At 39.7% G+C, this 23,023-nt stretch overlaps 1 protein-coding gene across 2 annotated transcripts in view; it reads right to left on the reverse strand.

Moving 5' to 3' along the window:
* Positions 1–23,023, reverse strand: part of LOC127967419 (stonustoxin subunit beta) — a 123,607-nt gene that overhangs the window by 93,315 nt on the left and 7,269 nt on the right. The window lies entirely within an intron of this gene.

Below are 23,023 nucleotides of genomic sequence, written 5' to 3' on the forward strand. Positions count from 1 at the left end.
TTCAAAACGCTTATAAATCATATAGGATGAGTTTTTTTGAGAAAGTAAAAATGCACAAAGTTCCTGTGAGGGTTAGGTGTAGGGTTGGTGAAGGGCGATAGAATATACAGTTTCTACATTATAAAAACCATTACGCCTATGGGATGTCCCCATTTTCACAAAAAGAAACGTGTGTGTGTGTGTGTGTGTGTGTGTGTGTGTACCTACTTATGCCACTTTTAGGGACATTCACCAGGGTACAAACCAGTAAACTGAGAGCCACCTTGACAATTTAGGACTTTTTTATGTCCTCATTTGTTTGACCATATAATAGCATTTAGCATGCACTAAAATTGTGTCTAGACTTAAAATCTCAATTGTCCCAAAAATGCACTTTTACGTGATTAAGTGTGTATAATGTGTATGCCCCCCCACTGATTTGTGTATAATGAAGCGCCCTCTAGGAGGAACTACAATTCCGGAAAGATACACACGTCGGGGATTCTGACCAATCAGAGGCCAGGGAGAATCAGAGCTCTGTCGCTCCTATGGGCCATTGTAGAAATTGCACCTTTTGGATCGTTTATAAATTTGACCAATCACGAAGTCAAAACGTCATCAGTATTAGACTGCGGAAGTTACACATGAAGGAATAAACAGATAACCCTGCTGAAAAAGACAATAGAAACCATTACAGAATATGTAATGGTTTTAATGGTTCTAATTGGAATTCTAATGGTTTTAATGGACACTGTAATGGTCTCTGTGGGTCTCTATTGGTAATTTGCTTTCTTCTATCAGTGGCATGTATTGTCTATTGGATACCATTAAGGACCAATAGAAAACCTTTGGAAACTTCTGGTGGTATCTACTGGACACCAGTAGAAACCATTATGACTCCAATAAATTTAGTGGTTTCTTTGGAAAACTGTAATGGTCTTGGGTAGGCTACTGCTGAAAAAAAAAAAAGTAAAAAAATGAACACAAACAATAGAAACCATTACAAAATTTGTAATGGTTTTAATGGTTGTAATGGGAATTCTGTTGGTTTTAATGGTCACAATAATGGTCCCTGTGGGTCTCTATTGGTAATTTGCTTTCTTTTATTGGTGGCATGTATTGTCTTGGATTGTCACCATACATCATTTGGAAAGGTTATTTTTATTTATTTAATTTATTTTATTATTATTATTTTTTTTTTAAATCAACTCAGCTCCTCATGGCCTTCAAAAATTGACGTTGAAAGTTGGTCTTTGCTTGGTTCGTCGGATTTGGTCTAAATTTAGCCCCAAAATCAGCAATGGTCTTTTTTTTTGTCTGTCGATTTGGTCCAAATTTAGCCCCAAAATCAGCAATGGTCTTTTTTTTGTCTGTCGATTTGGTCCAAATTTAGCCCAAAAATAGATGTTGAAATAACAGTGACTTCCACGTGCTGTAATGTGCGCGCGTGCTGAACTGCAGTCTGCAGCGGAGGACATCACCATGGAAACGAGGTGGCGGCCCAACCGTCAAGCAGCTGAACGCTGACACTCAATGTGGTTTCACTATTTGTTTTAGGTAAGTTTAGTCTATTAAATTACACAAATAGTACATTAAAGTATTTCTGACACTTTATTTCATGTAAATTATACGCTTCCGTTTAATATTTACTTTATAGAAATGGTTTAATTAGTGTCGTCAGAAAAAGTCCGTTAGCATCTCAACCGTAAGGCTAACTAACTTACAAGAGGTAACGATAGACATGAGCTCTTATTTATTAAGTTTGGGCTTTTAATGTCATCTTGTGTGTAGATGAGCTCTCTCTCTCTCTCTCTCTCTCTCTCTCTCCATATATATCAACGGATGAATGGAAGTAACCAAATTAATTTAACCCTAAAAGTATGCACTGTCTAATCCTAAAATGTACACAAACGTAACGGGATAACGTTACATCACTTACATAGAGCGTGAAAATGGACTGAAACATTCAGGTTTTGATCTTTCATGGTAAACACATAAATACATAAACTTGTTCTGTGATTTCAGAAGTGCCAGAAAAAAACCTCTATGACACAGGAGAAGTTCCTGATTTTAACATTTCTGAAGGGGGCTGCTGACAGAGAGGATGAAAACACACACATTTTGATGTCCACACTGTAGGAGCATTACTAAATAAGTAAAACTAAAATAAATATATATTTTGTAAATTATTATATAAATTATATATTCTGTGAATTATTATTTTTCTTTTCTGCATTTCACCTCTGCTATAGTTTATGCCTTATACCTGGCATTGTATAATAAATGTTGTTGTCTCTGTGACAGTGCTTATGTTCCTAGGTTCTTCCATGCTGATGGCTGTGCTCTAGAGTCATATCTCCTGTCGAAGAACATTTTTAGACATTATGAACCATGAATAGTAAGCAATTCCTCAAACATACACTACCATTCAAAAATGTAAGGGTCAGATTTGTCATGTATTTCAAAGACATCTTTTATGCTCACCACTGCGGCATTTATTTGATTAAGGGTGTACTCACACTAGGCACGGTTGCCATGAACCGGGCCCGAGTACGATTGTCCCCCCTCCCCACTCCCCCTCTGGCCTGCACTCACATATAGGGTTTCAGCATTCGTGCCGGAGTACGCTTACGTCATTAGGGTGCAAAGGTTTCGGGATAAACAGGAAGAGCGGCGCTCTCTGAACACAATGGAGTACATCGCTCTGTTTTCTTTGTGGATAATTTTGTGTTGTTTGGTCCACAGCCAGTTGTTAAACAGATGTGTCGCCTTAGTGGCCCTAAAAATACAGTAAAATAGTAATATTGTGAAATTACCATTTTTTAGTAACTATTTTCTATTTAAGTTTGTTTTAATAAGTGATCAAAGCTGAATTTTCAGCATCATTACTCCAGTCTCCAGTGTCACATAATCCTTCAGAAATCATGCTTTGTGAAAACAAGAATAAAATTGTACGATATATTCACATATAAAGCAGTTATTTGAAATTGTACTAATATTTCAAAACATTACCGTTTTTATTTATGATCAAATAAATGCAGTTTTCTTAGTGAACATGAGACCTATTTTAGAAACATAAAAAAATCTCTATCTCCAAGCTACACACTCTCACAACGTGTCTTCACTCTCACGTCAAAGTGACTGTTAAAAATCATTCAAAAAAGGAAAAGGCATCAGATCACCGTCTGTGATTTGTTGTTTCGTGCCGCATCCAGTATAGAGAGCATCACTGATTATAAAAGGCTCTGTTGTATTTTGTTGTGCTGTCCAGTGACGACACAGTGTTAGAACTCTTGTTAAATATCATTACATATGATGTATGTATGATGCCATTCAGCACTGATAGATCTTTTCTATTTCAGAGACTGAAAATCATTGATAAACGACAAGGTAATTGTTACATATTTAAACAATATTAATAAGAATAAATAAAAATGTATCTGTGACTTAATATTGCTTCTTATTTTTCAGTGGGTTGAAAGTTCTCATTAAACACATAGCGTTCTTCTCATCTTTGTGCATTTTCAGACGTTGTGTATATTTCTGAATCATTTTTTAAAAAATTTTTTACTTCATAATATTGGTTGTCTTCTCTTGTTTTAGAGTTTAGCTCCAACCCCAGTTAAGCGTACCTGAGCAGCTGATCAAGGATCAGCAGAAACTCTGCAGAACATTGGTCCTTCAGCCCAGGACTGGACATCAGTGTTGTAAGTCATTCTGCCTCTTTATAGTGCATTTTCAGAACATATTGCAGGAGATCTCAACATTGTCTCTTAAGGTCCACTTACATGCAGAGTTTTGCTCCTGCAGTGCACCTGAACACATTAAAGGGTTAGTTCACCGAAAAATTAAAATTATAATAGTCCGAGAGCTCTCAGTCCCTCCATTGAAACTGTGTGTACGGTCTACTGTCCATGTCCAGAAAGGTAAGAAAAACATCATCACAGTAGTCCATGTGACATCAGAGGGTCAGCTAGAATTTTTTGAAGCATCGAAAATACATTTTGGTCCAAAAATGGCAAAAACGACGACTTTATTCAGCATTGTCTTCTCTTCCGTGTCTGTGTGAGAGAGTGTTCAAATCAAAGCAGTCTGCATATCCGGTTCGCGAACGAATCATTCAGTTCACCAAATCGAACTGAATCGTTTTAAACAGTTCGCATCTCTAATACGCATTAATCCACAAATGACTAAAGCTGTTCACTTTTTTTAATGTGGCTGACACTCCCTCTGAGTTCAAACAAACAAATATCCCGGAGTAATGCATGCACTCAAACAGTACACTGACTGAACTGCTGTGAAGATGAACACCGAGCCGAGCCAGATAACGAACAATAGACTGAGTCGTTCACGAGTGAAGAACCGTTTCTGTCAGACGTGTCCGATTCGTGAACCGAGGAGCTGATGATACTGCGCATGTGTGATTCAGTGTGAAGCAGACTGACACACAGAGCGTCTGAACTGAACTGATTCTTTTGGTGATTGATTCTGAACTGATTCTGTGCTAGTGTTATGGGTGCGTGTAAACCAAAGGCTTCAAATCAAGGGCAATCATCGCAAATGAAGCCATTACGTCGAGCGCAAAAGAACCGGTGAACCTTTTTCTTCAACCGGTTTATTGAATCGAACGGTCCGTAAGAACTACAGGTGATCCGAAAACCGATGCAACTGGTTCTTGACTCGTGAGTCAAGGTTTTTCTTACCTTTCTGGACATGGAAAGTAGACCGTACACACAGCTTCAATGGAGGGACTGAGAGCTCTCGGACTAAATCTAAAATATCTTAAACTGTGTTCCGAAGATAAAAGGAGGTCTTACATGTTTGGAACAGCATAAGGGTGAGTTATTAATGACATCATTTTCATTTTTCGGTGAACTAACCCTTTAATCAAGGTATTTAGTTTTACTAATTATTAATTAGTAATATTAATTTCAGTATTCGGTACCAGTACCAGTGAAAATCCATTGTACTCTTTACCAATTTCAGTACCAAAGCAAAACACAAAAACATGCTAATTATTATTTTTTTAATTATGATAATTAGCTGCACTTATGCTAACAATTAACTACTCTAATAACAGTGTTCATTTCAATCCGACATTAAAATTACAGTTATATATATCCTGATAAATACATGTGCTGGTCGTATAATTAGAATATCATCAAAAAATTGATTTCACTAATTCCATTCAAAAAGTGAAACTTGTATATAATATTCATTCATTACACACAGACTGATATATTTCAAATCTTTCTTTTAATTTTGATGTTTATAAATGACAACTAAGGAAAATCCCAAATTCAGTATCCCAGAAAATTTGAATATTGTGAAAAGGTTCAATATTGAAGACACCTGGAGCCACTCAGTCTAGTTCACTAGGCTACATACTCATGGGGAAGACTGCTGACTTGACAGTTGTCCAAAAGACGACCATTGACACCTTGCACAAGGAGGGCAAGACACAAAAGGTCATTGCAAAAGAGGCTGGCTGATCACAGAGCTCTGTGTCCAAGCACATTAATAGAGAGGCAAAGGGAAGGAAAAGATGTGGTAGAAAAAAGTGTACAAGCAATAGGGATAACCGCACCCAGTAGAGGATTGTGAAACAAAACCCATTCAAAAATGTGGGGGAGATTCTGCAGGAGTGGACTGCAGCTGGAGTCAGTGCTTCAAGAACCACTACACACAGACGTATGCAAGACTTTCAAAGGTTTCAGCTGTCGCCTTCCTTGTGTCAAACCACTCTTGAACAACAGACAGCATCAGAAGCATCTCGCTTAAAAAAGTACTGGACTGCTGCTGAGTGGTCCAAAGTAATGTTCTCTGATGAAAGTAAATTTAGCATTTCCTTTGGAAATCAGGGTCACAGAGTCTGGAGGAAGAGAGGAGACGCACACAATCCACGTTGATTGAGGTCCAGTGTAAAGTTTCCACAGTCAGTGATGGTTTGGGGTGCCATGTCATCTGCTTGTGTTGGTCCACTGTGTTTTCTGAGGTCCAAGGTCAACACAGCCATATACCAGGAAGTTTTAGAGCACTTCATGCTTCCTGCTGCTGACCAACTTTATGGAGATGCAGATTTCATTTTCCAACAGGACTTGGCAACTGCACACAGTGCCAAAGCTACCAGTACCTGGTTTAAGGACCATGGTATCCCTGTTCTTAATTGGCCAGCAAACTCACCTGACCTTAACCCCATAAAAAATCTATGTGATATTGTGAAGAGGAAGATGCGATATTCCAGACCCAAGAATGCAGAAGAGCTGAAGGCCACTATCAGAGCAACCTGGGCTCTCATAACACCTGAGCAGTGCCACAGAACGATCGACTCCATGCCACGCCGCATTGCTGCAGTAATTCAGACAAAAGGAGCCCAGACTAAGTACTGAGTGCTGTACATGCTCATACTTTTCATGTTCATACTTTTTAGTTGGCTAAGATTTAAAAAAATCCTTTCTTTGAATTGGTCTTAAGTTATACTCTAATTTACTGAGATAATGAATTTGGGATTTTCCTTAGTTGTCAGATATAAATAAATATATCAGTCTGTGTGTAATGAATTAATATAATATACAAGTTTCACTTTTTGAATTGAAATGATGATATTCTAATTAGGGATGGGACGATACACTTAAACTCACAATACGATGCACCTCGATATGCCAGGGTCACGATACGATACGTCACGATACGATATCAAAAAAGAAAAAAATATTACTGTATAATAACAACTTATTTATTTTTGTTTCAGCTGCACACAGGGAAGCACAAGGCCTAACTGGCCAAACACAAACAAGAACACTCCCTTAGTGCTGCTCTAATCCTAGGTTAAGTTATCTCATGACTGGTTCTTCTTAAAAAAAAACTAGCATATCAACATGTTCTGGTGTAATTAGTGATCTTTGAGAGCTCTGCTCTGCTCCCTGTGCTGCCTCAACCATGACCCTGGCCTGCTCTGCTGCTGCCCCTGATGTTGAAGCACTGGCCCTAGTGGTTCTTTAATCTATGTCACTGGTCTGAAAAAAATAAAATAAAACTAGCTCAAACATTTCTGTCTTTCAATCTTTCACTCCCTCCCTCTCTCACAGACACATGCACACAGAGACTCTCTCTCTCTTTTTTTCCAAAAAATAAATAAATACAAATGAACAGTGGGAGCCAACAGCCTGTCATGGAGAAAAAAAAAAAAATCTCTGAATGCTCCACGTGAAACTTTGGCGTTTCGCCCTTTTTCTATTGTGTCTAATGATTTTGGTTAATATGCACACGAGAGAGAGAGAGAAAGAGAAATAGAGAGAGAGAGAGAGAGAGAGCAAGACAGCGCTCGTGTAGTTTGAAGACTGTGAGTGCGCGAGCACGCGTGAAACTTTGGTGTTTCGCCCTTTTCTATCGTGTTTAATGATTTTGATTAATATGCACAAGGGAGAGAGAGAACAAGAAGCGCTCGTGTTGTTTGAAGACTGTGAGTGCGCGCGCAGCCGGGGCTCTCTCTCGTACGCGCCCCGTCAGGCACAGCAGTCATTCACTCACCGATCAAATAAGGCTCCGACAGCCACCAATAAAAAAGATCAATGCAGAAAAAACCCTGGATTGGTTATATAACGTTGGACAGAATGTTGATCCGGCCATCGCGTATATTCAGCGCACATAAGGTAAACGTTTTGCAAACGTTTTTTAGAGAAATAAAAACAGGTCGACGAATCGATGGGCATATTTTGCGTCGCGTTGTCCCAGCCCTATTTTTCACGTATCACTGTCTTGACGTGACGACGTACCGCACCGTTCCACGGATATAAAGTTTTTTTTTTTCATTTTGTTTTTTTTACCCTGCTTGATCAGCAGATGTAGTTTGTTGTGAGATGTGTTTTATTCACAATATGGTTATTCAACCCTTGTTTTCATGAAAGTGATTATGTGTGTGATGTGATTTTTGTACACGAGTGTAGAATTATTAAGGGTGTCGATCAGCGTTGAGATAATTGTGACCTTGGGACTTTTCAGCACTTCGAATGCACAGAAGAGGACCAATCAGGATCAACTTTATATGTTGTGTCACCGGCTTTAGATTGCAGTGTGAGGATTATGGCACGAAACAAAGTTAAGAAACCTAAAGATCTACAATTTTATTGACTATCTTGTCAAGGACCGCAGCCCGAATTCCAGGCAAGTTCACGCTTTATTTTTAATTTTATTTTTTCGGTCTTGCTGAGAAGATTGTTTTCATAGTTAGACACCAGCCAGCAGTGCTAGTTTTATAGTTTCATAGAGGCAAGCATTAAGATAAAAAAATAATAATATTAATATAATAAAAAAAATAACCGAAAAAACGAATGAACCTATCCTACTCAAAATAGTGCGCTTACAGTAAGTTATGATCGTTATGTGAACATGTGAAAGATCGTTAAAGCAGTTACCTCAGTATTAAAACGATTTAAAGGGACAGTGAGTAGGAATTACTCCCATCTAGTGGTGAAATTGTATTTTGCATTCAAACTAATTTTGCTCTCCAGCGCCTCGCTTTTTCAAATGCGCGTTGCATCTACGGTAGGCGTTATGTACCAAAAAGCTTTGACAGGATGTCTTCTAATAGCACTTCGTCGAGTTTTTCTTCAGGTGAACAGGTGTGTTATTTCAAACAAACTGCAACATGACAACTAACAAACGAATGTTACAGTATGAATTACTGACTGTGGAAAACATGAAATATTGTAATTAGTAGTTATGTCTTCTTTATTCGTTATATTTTCTGAATTATGTGCATTGTTATATATAAAAAAAATATTATAATATAGATTGTAACACTGACTTACCAGTCGAGAAGAAAACTGGCCACTTCAGCGTCTCTTTTGAAATCTTTATCCAGCATTAGCTCTTTCCACCTAGAAAAAGCTTCCGCGACATTAACTCTTGTTTTCTGTAATCTACGGTCACGTTTCCTTTTACGTTCTATTTTTGACTGTTTTGGCGACTATGTTTTCTTCTCCTGTGGCGCGGCATATGTGTGGTCCATAATAAGAATGCAATCCAGACTTTTAAACTTGCCGGTGCAGTTTCAAGTGCCTCTCACTGCTCTGCACCTGCGTTTCTGGCTCTGACCAAAAACACGCTGTGGAAACGCGTTGGCTTAGTACTTTTTGTCCCTCTCTGCTATTATAGTTTTGCAAGATGGCGGAACTACATGGAAGCCTCCGTCGACCTACCCGTCCAATGTATATAAAGATAATAAATTCTTCATTTACAAGGATTAGTTTAAACATTGGCATAGGTATTTGTACACCATTGAGGGCATATTTATGAATAAAAATATTGATTTTAGATAATAAAATACCTAAAAAGTTACTTATTGTCCCTTTAAGAATGATTGTAGACTCTGTAGCTACCCAGCCGGCACATGACCGACCTTCAACGTTGAAATATGGTTGAAATAAGGTCAGTTGTGGTTTCAATGTTGAAACAACGTTGATTCAACGTTTAAAGATGAACTGTTGAAAAACTTCCAGCACATGACCAACTTTCAACATTGAAATATGGTTGAAATAAGGTCAGTTGTTTTAATGAAACAACGTTAAAAATGTTTAATGCTAAATGGTAGAAAAAGTTAACAAGCTTTTAAATTATTTATTTTAAATTATTTAAATTAATTATTATTTTAATAGCATTAAAAATATTTTAGTCATGATACCTATTCTAAAATCTAAAGGTATATGTTAAATATTATCATCATTAACAACAATAAAACTATACATTTCGCTGCTTTATCACACTGAAACAACTCCCATTGGTAGTTTTATTTTATTACTTCTATCATGATTGGTTAATCTGGCTGTCATTCAGGAAACTGGACAATGAATCAGTTCGCGCTTTTCTATATTTAAAAATATGACCGTTATTGTCGTCTTTCTGTGAGTAAGGCGGCTAACTGTGAGCTGCTGCTCGTTATAACTGACTGCTCGGTCGGTCCCGAATTATTTCATATTTGCCTGTACATTTTTTATTTATTTTGAGCGAATTTGAGTCATGACATGTCAATGGAGAACAAAAACTGTGAACACAAGAAGGGTCAGGTGTTCTGCGAGGTCCTGAAAACATCCTGTCAAAATGAAGTAAGAAAATCGCTAACTTTATCTTTATTATCTTTTGAAAATAGTAAAGTATTACCAGAGTTTACAAATGGGTAGTTTAAAGGACATGTAACCTGCAGATAAATAAATACCCGTGTGTCTATTTTTGCATTGCTTTATCACAGATGATCAAGTTAGATGCTCACCTAATGTGTTGCTGGTAAGTTATGTGTTAATGTCTGTCTTTTAGAGATTTTCCCATATTTTCCTGATATGAATCCCATGCATTAGGTGTGTTATATATGTTTGTATTCTTATAATAGTTTCAAAGTGTTTTCTGAAACATATAAGTGCAAATGTCGGTATTTAAATAATATAATTTTAATGAATTAATGAAAATGAATAAATAAAAAAAAGGATTGTTTAAAGCCATGGTTCTCAAAGTGTTAGGCCCCCTCTTGTTGTTATGCAGGTGAATCACTAAATTAAACTAATTAATGTTAATATATTTTAACTTATTCTTTGAGTAAGTTTTTTTTTGCACATTTAAGTATGTTAGAGTTAAAGTACAGTACAGTTTTGTAACTTTTGTTACATAATTACATTTAAAATTACATTTTAATTTAAACTTTTTTTTTTTCATTTACCTGTGTATGTAAGCACAGTTGTAGTGTTAATGTTCAAACTGTATTTACCATGGTAAAGTGTCTGACAACAATTAATATTCTTATTAGAATAAAACTGCCTCATTTTTTAACTGTAGACCTGTAGCTGAATAGTTTGGCCTACTACGCAGCTGAAATGTAATGTTGGTCATTATGGTGCAACTTAATATTTAATAACAAATATTTTCTGAAGTGGTACTTGGTATAAAAAGTTTGAGAACCAGTGGTTTAAAGAAATGGTATAATATGAAATCCTGCTTTTTAAGAACTTTTCAGTAAACCATTTCTTCTTTCCCCTTGTAGAGTCATCGAGGATCCAGCTTGTTCTTGAAACATTGGTAAGAAATTGTTCTTCTGCTACATTGCACTGTCACTTCTGCTAGAGATGCTTTGACCTTTTGTGATAGGTTTTGATTGTACTTAGTTAAATAAAAATTTACTGAATTAGATTTTACTTATTTTACTACACTGTAATGTTAGCGTTCTGATTAAAACAGTGTAACTGGGGGCTCTGAAAACACTGCTTGTGAATAATTTGTTAATATTGTACATTTTCATCTGAATACATTAAATAAGTGTTTAATGAATAGTGTTGTCCACTTGTTTCCAACCTCACTGTTACTGAACTGTAAAGTGAAAATATTGTGTGATTTATTTTGCATTCAGTTTTCAGTTGAATATATTTCACAATATCAAAGTTATTGTCAACCAACTAATGCTAGCACTTTTCCTTCTTTTCTTGTCTTTTATATATATATATAAAAAAAAAAAAACCTGGCTATGCGTTCTGTACTAGACTAACTGAGACTTGTCATAGCACTTGTATCCTGTTGTTGTTCGCTTGTACACCTGACTGCTTCTGTTGTTCTCATTTGTAAGTCGCTTTGGATAAAATCGTCTGTTAAATGATTAAATGTAAATGTTTATACAGGACGGTACAGAAAGTGCACAAGTGGGAGAGAGTGAAGGGGACGGCGTCAGAATGGACCTAGCGCTGGGACACTTTCAAGGATCACCTGAAGCACAACCACACTGTATACACGAGGCTGCTGATTCTAACATTTTAGAGTGCCCTGCGGTAGAAATCTCATTCTGCATTCCCCACGGTAAAGAAGACACAGTCCGGGGGGGTTCCCATTAGAAATCAACTGGTGGAAGGTTCCCTTCTCAAACTGTGCAACACATTTTCACGGCACAAATGTGCACAACTTGAAATGAGACACATTACTAAAACATGTTTTTGACAGAAACTGTAGGTTTCCACCAAAATAAAAGATCCACTGGTTTCAGTCATAAAGGTACAAGGGTTTGTCTTGTAAGTGCTGAAAAAAATATGCATTTTTGTGCCAAATTATTTCACAAAAACCTTTAAATATTATTGTATTTGGATTGTTCTACTACATGTTTTTAGCATTACCTCCATGCATACTCTGCATAATAAAGTGTGGGATTATTTTCATCTGTTTTATACAGTATGTTTCCAAAATTAACTGCTGTTTGACAATTTTGAGCATGTGGTAGTTTATTGAAGTTGTTTGTAAAGCCATTGCTGCCAGTCATTAGATTTTTAGCCTTGCATGTACATTGTTGATCTAAATGCCAACTCGGATCTAGGTGTATTTATACACGGTGCAAGGTACGACGGGGAAACAACATCGTGTTATCAACGCTGATTAACTTTTCAAAATCAACACCTCATTCAGCTTTCATCCCAGGGCTGTAGCACGACCCTAATTCACCCATAATGCAGGTAAGACGGTGAAACAGCGTCGCGATTTCAACGGTGAATCCACGTCGTGTTTCAACGTTGATCCAATTTGCAAAATCGAAAGGTTATTCAACGTTGATTCAACGTTGGGATTCAAAAGACTGTTGACAGTTTGTACATGTTGATTCGCTGGCATTTTCTGAATTTCTTTTTTTTCCTCCCTTAAAAACAAATTTGTCCATTCTGATGCGCAATTTTACCTTACAGGCAATTTACCTAATGGCTGTTGATGACTATTTGAATTGAATTCTGCCAAAGTGCGCGCTTGTATGTGTGCGTTAAATGCTTATGCCAGTGCTCATGTCTAAATCCTTCACCTTTCTGCAGCTGTGTATCTCAGTGGTGCTTCATTTTTAACAATTGAAAAGGTATTTGTAAATGAAATAATTAATAGCTTTGCAGTTATGAGACTAAACATTTATAATGTAAAACATTTTATTTTTATTAATTTATTAATTTACTGTTTACCAACTTTTCTCTATGTGTTGTCAGATATTTGCAGCTATGAAGTTACATCTTTTCAAGTATGACACCTTTCGTCGTCATGCACGAATGTGCATTGAGCCTGCTATTCTACTCAACAGGTACATTGTGGGACAAATTTACATTGTTTTTTTTATAAAGAAAAAAATATATAGAATTTTATCTTATAGACAAGGCACATTGTGTAATAAGAGATTATGTATTTTTGTTTTTGAAGGGCACTCTGCCAAATATGGCAGTTACACAATGATGGACCTGGAGACAAACACCGTTGTTGATGTACAACTCGTCCAGGTAAATGAGCAGAAACCTTTGATGCAACGTCTTGGAAAACTTGAATATTTTATTTTAAAGCCCATAGGTTTAGGTTTAGGACTGGTTGTGGTCTGCCCACACATAAGATTTTTCTAGTTCTAGTCGTTCATTTGTTATATTCAACTAATCAGATGTTTATGTTAAATTTACTTAATCAAGTTCTAATATATTCCACGCTCAAGCACATTCATTAAGTTTGCCACAAAGCACATGCAGAAGTAGCCTAATAATTGTGGAAAATTTGACATTTTAATTATTTATTACAGTATTTCACAACTGAACCCCATTCTCTGAACCCAATGCTCAGTGGCCTAAACCCATTTGTCGATTCAGTCCCTTTGTAGGCAAAATCTTAAACAAGTTCAGGTAGAAACTGTTTGCAAATCTCATCCACTCTTTTTGCAAAACTTTAAACACATTCTTACTCACTAAAACACATTTTGCACTGTGTTGCAAAATGGTAAATACATGTGGCAAAAGTTAAACACAACTACAACACAACTATCATCGTTTACACACAACAACTCAAAATTGTTCACACTTGTTTCTAATGATGTGATCAAATCAGTTGTTTAGAATATAAGCCAGTACAGGTGGCCCAAGTACTTTGAGTGTTGATACCACAATAGATGGAAACAATGTGAGAGGCAGAGGAGGAAGAGTTTGTGTAAGAGGTGGTGGACAAGAAGGAAGAGTACAAGGACAACTGTAGCCACCATAATCAGGACATTCAGAGAAGAGAACAGGTAAATGTATTGTTTTTCTAATTTGACATTTGATATGTTACATCAGTTCCCTATCTGTCGGTCACTACGAGTTATGTCGACCGACAAATGGGGTCTCACTTGGGAGGCAAATCATATCTGAATTTAAGAGAAAACGCCAATGAAAATTGGCTAGTGGATTAACATACCTGAGCCACTCCCGTGCCGACGGGTATAAATAGGGCGACAGGTGCATCCACTCATTAGATTTTTGCTTTGAAGCCGAGTGGTTGTATGAAAGCTGTTATACTCCACAAAGCCATTCATCTGCTGTGTCGGGAAGTTGTTCTGGTTGGCGGTATGGCGCAAACAGCGTTGTCCCTTTCAGCGATTCCCCTGGGCGCTTCAACTAAGAGAGCAGATTTCCTAAAAGAGCAAATCGTGGACGATTCGCGTCTTTTTCAAGACGCCGTTTCGTCCGCGTCCTTCTGGATGCGGTCGTTTCCTGTTCTCTGACAACGGCCACGTTCGCTCTCTTCCGTGTCTGGGCATTCAGCACGCTGAAGGCGCGTTCGTGGATGGTTCATGCACGCACTGCGTGTGTGACCATGGCAACGCTGTGATCGTGTCTCCCCTTTCTTAAAGGGAAGGGAGCAGACCCCTCTGTCACTACCCGTTCTGGTTTCTCTGTCTCGAGCAGAGGACCGCCGGCTAGTGCTCTGGGAGATTTGAAGGTGACAGTGAGAGCTTCTCCGCCAGGGCATGCCCCACGCCCCACGGACCTCTTACGCTTCCGCAGTGTTTGTCCTGTGCGGCTGTTGGGTGATTTTGTTGGGCTGTCTTATGGCAGTCCCAATAGGTCATTCAGTTTTGCCGCCGGAGATCAGATGTCAATTGCAGCATCGGGGATGGGCTGTTGACCTCTGTGGATGAAGATTCGGCAGGGGCTGCCCCCCTCGGGTGTTGTCGCCACTGCCGAATTGGACCCAGAGTTGACAGCTGTGCTTGCCCGGGCAGCTGTGAGCATCAGGATGGAGGTGAATGCACCGCCCAGCCCTGAGTGCTCATGGCTGTTTGATTGGTTCTCTGTGTGGAGCGCGACTCACAACCGCGTTTTACTCTGGTTCCTTTCTTCCCGGATGTGCATGGGGAAGTGATGTAGTCGTGGATAGCCCCTTTTACGGCCGGAATCAGCTCATTTCGTTCCTCCGTCCTCACTACCCTCAATGGCGGGGCAGCTAGGGGTGTGTTGACATTCCCCAGCAGGAGAGTGCGATGGCGGTGCACTTGTGTCCGCAAAACGCCGCCACTGGGAGGGATAGTCCGCGCCTCTCACCCAAGGCCTGTAAGCTGTCGGCCGCGCTCGCTACCAAGGCTTACAGTGCTGCGGGCCAAGCTGTCTCTGCTTTGAATGCCATGGCTATCCTGCAAACCCAACAAGCCAAGGCTTTAAAAAATGCACGAGGGTAGGACCAACCCGAGGTTGATGCAGGAGCTGCGCATGGCGACTGACCTCCCCCTTCTGGGTGACGGAAGTCACAACGCAGTCCCTCGGGTAGGCGATGTCCACTCTGGTGGTCCTAGTACATCCCTGCATCTTTTTCAATCCTATCCCATTATCATTTATAGCTCAATTGTTTATACACTTATTTATTTGACTACAATTTTTTTTTTTTTTTTTGTCTGTGTGTTGGTGTCTCTGTGTACTGGAAGCTTATGTCACTAAAACAAATTCCTTGTATGCGCAAACATACTTGGCAATAAAGCTCTTTCTGATTCTGATTCTGATTCAGTAGTGCCGTTTCAGGTTCAGCCTGGTCTGTATGAGAGACATTGACAAAGTGCATTTTCTCGATGCTCCCATGTCCCAGGCTGTCCTGTGTGGCGACGCTGTCAGGGGCTGTGCCCAGTAGTTCCTGACAGAACAACAGCAGACTGAGGCCATACAGCACATCTCGCCACGACGTGATCCTCCGGTTGCCACCATTCCGTTGCAGGCAGTGCCTCAGCCTGCTCGTCGCCGAGGGCGCCCCCCTGCGTCCTCCACACCAGCTCCGCCCCGTGCTGAGAGTTCTTCGCCCCCCGTGTCACTCCCGGCTGCGAAGTCCTCGAGGAAGTCGACTAAGCGGCCCTGACACGGGCAACTCGGAGATGCAGAGAACTGCTCTTCAGGAGATGGCGAAGACAGCGCCACTCCTTCCCCCGGAGGAGGGCCGGGTGGAGAATCTTCTGGTTCTGTTCCGCCGCTGGTTGAACGGCCAGTGGCACCCACATTTTCATTGAAAGAGCAATTTCTCCTTCCTCCGAGTTGCAAGGCTCGTGGGCTGACAATGAGCGACGCACAGCCTCCTCATTCTCACCCACGACGCCCCCTTTCGCCAGCGGCATAGAGGTCGCGGTTCGGAGACGCAACGCCTCTCCACGCGTCTCTGGCCAGTTCCTCCGGGAACACGGGGAGTGTGGTTGTGATGACCCAGGACGCAGAGCCTTCTGGGCCTTCCGGCACGACTCCCCATCGCTGCACCACTGCGGGTATGTCGACTGTCCCTTTGGTGCCACTTGTACAGAGTCTGGGAGCGTGGCTTGCGCTGCCCAACCCGTCACGCTGGCTCATCCGGACGGTCCGACTCGGCTATGCGGCTATTCAGTTCGCCCGGCGACCCCCCCCCCAAGTTTAATGGCGTGCTCGAGACTTCGGGGGCAGTCCGGGACACCCCTGTCTTGCGCGAGGAGATTGCTGTCCTGCTGGCGAAGGATGCAATCGAGCTGGTCCCTCCAGCCGAGATGAGGACGGGGTTTTACACCCCTTACTTCATCGTGCCCAAGAAAAGTGGTGGCCTTCGACCTATCCTGGATCTGCGAGTCTTGAATCGGGCCCTACACAAGCTCCCGTTCAGGATGTTGATGCAGAAACGCATTATCAAATGCCTTCAGTCCCAGGACTGGTTTGCTGCGATCGACCTGAAAGACACGTACTTTCATGTCTCTATCCTCCCTCGTCACAGACTGTTTCTGCGCTTTGCTTTCGAGGGTCAGGCATGGCAGTACAAGGTCCTACCCTTCGGGCTCTCCCTGTCCCCCCGTGTCTTCACGAAGGGCACGGAGGGCACCCTTGCCCCACTCTGGGAAGTGGGCATCAGGATCCTCAACTATCTCGACGACTGGCTCATTATGGCCCGGTCCCGAGAAGAGTTGTGCGATCACAGGGACTTTGTGCTCCGGCACCTCAGTCAGTTGGGGCTTCGGGTCAACCGGGAGAAGAGCAAGCTCTCCCCTGTGCAGAGAATCTCTTATCTCGGTATGGAGTTAGGCTCGGTGAGTATGACGCCACGTCTCACCAGCGAGCGTGCCCAGTCAGTGCTGAACTGCCTGAGTTCCTTCAGAGGCAGGACAGTGGTACCACTGAAACACTTTCAGAGGCTCCTGGGGCATATGGCATCCGCAGCCGCAGTCACGCCGCTCGGGTTGCTTCATATGAGACCACTTGAGCACTGGTTACACTCCCGAGTCCCGAGATGGGCATGGCGCCATGGTACACATCGTGTCAACATCACACTGATGTGTCGCCGCCTATTCAGCCCCTGGTCGGACCTTGCTTTTCTACGGGCCGGCGTGCCCTTAGAACAAGTGTCCCGGCACGTTGTTGTCACAACAGATGGCGCCAGAAGTCAATCTGCGGAAAGATTGTGGGGGGCGGTCAAGTTTGGCCTGTCGAGTCTGGTGGAGGTGGAGGCTATTACTCATTTTCCAGTGCCCACTACGCGTCATGAGTTGCGTTGATTTTTGGGTGAAGGAGTGGATGCCGAGTTGCCATATCCTTCATACTGATATTATATTATATTATTACATGATTTCTTGTTTGACTATTAATCAAGTTATAGCAATAGTGAAATGTGTAACCTTATGTGTGCTGTATTTCTTTTCCTCAAGATTAATGTCCACATATTATGTGTGTGTATCCAATCGTAATGATAAGACACTTGCCAGTACTAGAAAGCCTTGAATTTTGGATAAGTTCTCTGTGTATGTGTGTTAGTATCTGTCTGTACAGGGAGAACCCAGGACAAACGATCAACTGCCAGTGTCCAGCATATCAGATATACGTCTTTGGAGAGTTTTATCTAGGTTTTGGAACCAATCAGAATTTTGTTGACTCATGTATTGACGCAATTAGTATCCTCTGTCAGGGTATAACTGTGGTTGATTTTGTATTGTACTGGGGGCGGCCTGCGAAATCCTTCGAGAGTGTTGAAGCTGACTTCTGCTGATGAAATTGCAAACTATTTTCTTCAAGTAAAATTATTATTATTAATTGAACTCATCTCTGACTCCTGGTCTTCATTGCGACATATCTGGTCCTTGGGTTTTAACTGTAAATTCCCCTACAGTTAATGGTGGAGGATCGGCGGGCAATAGTTCTTTGGTGACATCCCTGATCAATCATCAAACCAAGGTAGGAAAGATTTTAGATTTAATATTATTGGTTAGGAACTGTCTGTAAGTGGAGGGGGTCGAGAGAAGGAGGAACGATAGACTCACTCAGACGTGAGGGGGTAGACACCAGCTCCAGGGTGGAGTAGGTAAATTGGTGTCACAATATACCTGTAAATAAGTAACCTTGTGAGTATAAGGGGTACAAGTACACATCGGTAGGTCTTGATATAAGATATTTAGAGATGTGTACAGTTACAGAGGGAACAGGTGCACACCTATAGGTCTTAGAGAGAGACGTAAAAATTTGTTTCTAGGTGTGCACAGTCCAGGGGGGGACAAAAACGCATTCTTAACAGGCATGTGAACCCGTAAAGGGCAGTGCTGCGTCAAGCACCGAGGGACAAGGGACACGTAGGGCCGTAAATAGGCAGTGCTGGGTCAAGCACAGAGAGCCAAAAAGCACGAGAGGCCATAAAGGGCAGTGCATTTACGGCTGGGTAAGCCAAAGTAGGGGTATGGGAAATCCCGAGAAGAATGTAAGACGCTAGACGGGGGTTCTAGTCGTATCTCGCTCTTCCAACTCTCGATCACCCACCATTACAGACAGGGGCGCCCCGAGCTTAGAAATAGGCCAGGTCAGTGGTTAGGGAAAAGAGTATCCAAAATTAGTGTTTAAAAATAAATAGTGATAATTCATATGTGCACCTATAAAAATACAGGGATATATGCAAAGGGAAAGTATTGATTGATCTGGGATGCCTCAGGAACAACCCCAAAAGAGCTAAAATGTAGTTTTCATGACCCTGATTGGATTGGACCAGTATATGGAAATTCTGGAATATACTTTGCAATTTCATCACGCAGAAGTCAAGTGCTGTTGGTAAGATCGCCGCCTCAATATGTTTTTGGTTTATGATAGAAATATGACTGACAAATTAGGTAACCTGGTCAGCCCTGATAGAAATAATGAAACAGAAGAGAGCAAATGCTGTAAACAGTTTGGCTCTGAAGCTCTGACTTTAAAAAAAAAAAATATATTCTCTGAATTCATTTAAAGAATGATCAGTCTGAGCTTTAATTCTGATTGTAATGTTAAAACAAAAACTTGATTGGCTTTAAACTTAGAAAGAACCTGAGAAATAAACATTTATAAATGTATGTGCCGATTTGTTAAAAATAATCCCAGAAGTAACTGAGTGATGATTTAATCTGATTCTCTGTGCATAGAAGGTTCAGATGACAAAGAATGATATCATAAGATCTGTTCCAGTTCTTATATAATTGTTGAAAGTTCTGACAAGGAATACTGAACAGAAAAAAAAAAAAAAAACCGGAAGGCACACAAATTGCCAGTGGCATTTTGGAAAAACTTAGAAGCTTATGTTTTGCTTTAAAAGATAAAATTGCTTTGACTACAATGAAGCCGTTGTTTTATCTCATGCTGGCCCCCACCATGATTCTGGCTTAAGCTGCAAAAGTACCAGAGACATGTTCTGAGTGGAAAATTTGTAATTCTTATATTAACTAATGTTTGGCCAAAAGATTAATTTTATTGTTGGATTGCAAAATTGCAGCCACGCAGCATCATAAAAATAAAATAAAATAAAATGAAGAGAAAAGAAAATTATTGTTTGTTAATGAGATGATATAGTTGTAAACAAGTAACATAAACGGGGGTTTCAAAGTAACTTTGAAGACAGCATGCTAGCAAGACCCAAAGTAATATACCTGAGTCAGATAACCTCTGACAGATTTAAAACCAATGTTGAAATTCAGAAGCCATGGCCAGAATTAAGTGAATGAATAAATACAAGTTGATGTAAAAGTAATGACAATGACTGCAAAGAACTTTGAGAAACATTTGATTTGCGAAAATAAAGTAAAAATACAAATATAAATATGTTTATTTTTAAAATGAATATAATTTCTGACAAGTTTTAAACTGGGCTAGAGTAAAATGATAGTACGATGAAATTATGTTAAAAATGAATGAAAATGCATTGTTACGAGTCCTGAATCCCTCAGAGTTCTCTCTCTCTCATTCAAAGTAAGCTAAAATGCCGTTATCTGAGCTTGTGTTTAAGTGATAAGATATTTATAGTACAGCACAGTGTTTCAGTCAAATCATAGGCAGAGATGCTAAAGGACATGCTAAAAAGAGTTCAGATTTAACGCATTAAGAGGGCAATTGGTAGTTAAATGTTCAACTGCCCAATGCATGTAAGAAATAAGAGATTATAAAAATAATGAATAACAATTTAGGAGCAATTGTTGAAGAGACATGAGGTCTTTAAAATCATAATACAGACCCTGAGCTATAGATGTAGTAATTTTGAATAGTTAAACAGTTGTATTGCTATTTGTTCTATGACCAGTAACTTATCTGTCTTATTTTTAGTCTCCACCATCATACAGGGCCTGATGGCTGCAGCTACAGAAGCAACAGAAAATTACGATGAATGGACGGGTGTGAAAAATAAATTCACTGAGAAATCTCAGCATGATAGTTTGGAGGTATCCAATTGAGTTTAGCGATTAAATATTAGTTTGATTAACCTTTTTCAACGTTTTAACACTAGTAGGTGCTGTCAATGGCTCTCATGGTTCTTGAGTGCACCTTTCCTAAGCTGCAGGAAATACTGGATTCTGGAAGAAGACTGTCGAGGATGTTGCAACGGGAAAAAGTGGTTACCAGTGTGCATGAGGTGATTTCTCAATGACGGGTAAGATCCTCTTCTGGCCAATAGGGGACAACCTAAGGCAGGGGGTCGCCGCCACTGGGCACCTGCCCTGAAGGGAGGTGTTATATGTGAGATGGTAGTGGAGTTGAGCAGATGCTTGATAGGCCTAGAGCATCATTAAGAGGGGAACTGTAGGAAGTACAGCAATCTGCCTCAAAATGTGAGCTCCTCCAGACCTGATCACCAGCAACCGCATTCCTTGACTGATTGTTGTGACAAGCGTCCACAACTTGATGCAACTATGCCACTGGATCACACCCTGAGGACAAGAGGCTTATTTAAAAAAAAAAGTTAATGGCAATGGGCTTTCAAGAACCATCTGAGACCATGTGATGACAGCCATTATTTTGAGACAAAAATTTCTTATGAGGCTAAAATGATATTGAACTAATATGTCTATATCATAGTCTTTACTCATGCAGGTCATTATCCATGGCATAAGATGATTACAAGATATGGTGGTGGCTAAAAATGAAGACTGCTTCTGCTTAATCAAGAGATGGTTTAGATAACAAAGGTTAAGGGAATTAAGCATTTACGGTAAAAATTATTTTAAAGAAATGTTCCTAGCATTATGTATTTTAAACAGTTTAAACTGAGATTTTAGATCTAGAAACTTTGACATGTTTAACTTATTTGAATAATTTAGGGTTATATGTTGTAATGAATTTTATATTATAGTCTAAGTTAAAGTTTGGCAAAAATTGTCAAAATAAATAAATAAATAATATTTTGCACAGTAAGAGAGAGAGAGAGAGTGCTTGAGTGGAGGCAGGGATGGTGCTCTTCTTCTATTATTGGCCTGCTAAGAAAGAGTAACCAAAACAGAGCAATAATTTTAAGACCAAAACAACCCAGCTGATTTTTCTCAAAATAAAAATCATTAATGAACAGGCAAACTTTGAGATTAGATAAGAGATTAGGTACAAACTTGGTAAAATGCACAGACAATGTTTGAGTTTAAATCCTTCCGATTTAATACCAAAAGGAAAACCTTAAATATGAGCTGTTAAAATATAAATGTGTTAAGTATGTGCATGCATGAGGATGGCTATATATATATTATTGGGGGACAATTCTGTTCCTGTTTTGTTTCAATTGAGTCACTAACCTCTGGAATGAGTGTTTTATCATTACAGATGTGTGAGTGAAATTACTTTACAGAAGTCGATAATTCTGAGTGAAACTAATGAAAAGACAATGCCGAACATGGGACGAGCTTTAACAGGATTGGTTATCCAGCTCTGTCTGCTACTGGTAATAATGACTTGTTTTGTCTTTTATAATACTGATTTAAATCACTCTCTGGATTAATATGTTTAAGAGTGTTTATATGATTGGATTTGTGAAATTTAAGTTTGCCGTCCAAAATGGGTTTAAAATCCATGCCTAAATTTAAATGAGGGTCTAAATTTTAACAAGTTAACACTTTGTTGTTTGAATGGTGAAGGTAAATATTTTAGACTTGACGGCAGAAAAACAGTGACAGATTGGCTACGTCACTAACCAAATTATCCAGAGAGCACCCTCACATAAAGAAGCCTGGTGGGAAAACAAAGGAGTGAATCCTGTTTATGTAATATATAGTGCAAAAGCTTTATGTAGTGGTTTATGTAGAACAGAGATAAGTTGAACAAAAACGTGTGGATAGCCCCTTAATGGAGCAAATCCATAACAAGAGGTTTGAATTAATTGAAATAGCACAGCAAAAAAAAAAAATAATAATAATAAATTTTGTTCAAACAACACAATTGTAATAGGCTCTATGGAGCTGCTTATGAACACTTGTCAAGTCAAATTAATATTGTGAACACTGACAGGTCTTTTTGATAATGTATACTGTTTCAATACAGATTTACAGAAACTGAGGATG

This window comes from Carassius gibelio, chromosome A4, assembly GCF_023724105.1.
Source record: "Carassius gibelio isolate Cgi1373 ecotype wild population from Czech Republic chromosome A4, carGib1.2-hapl.c, whole genome shotgun sequence".
In the NCBI taxonomy this organism is placed as follows: Eukaryota; Metazoa; Chordata; class Actinopteri; order Cypriniformes; family Cyprinidae; genus Carassius; species Carassius gibelio.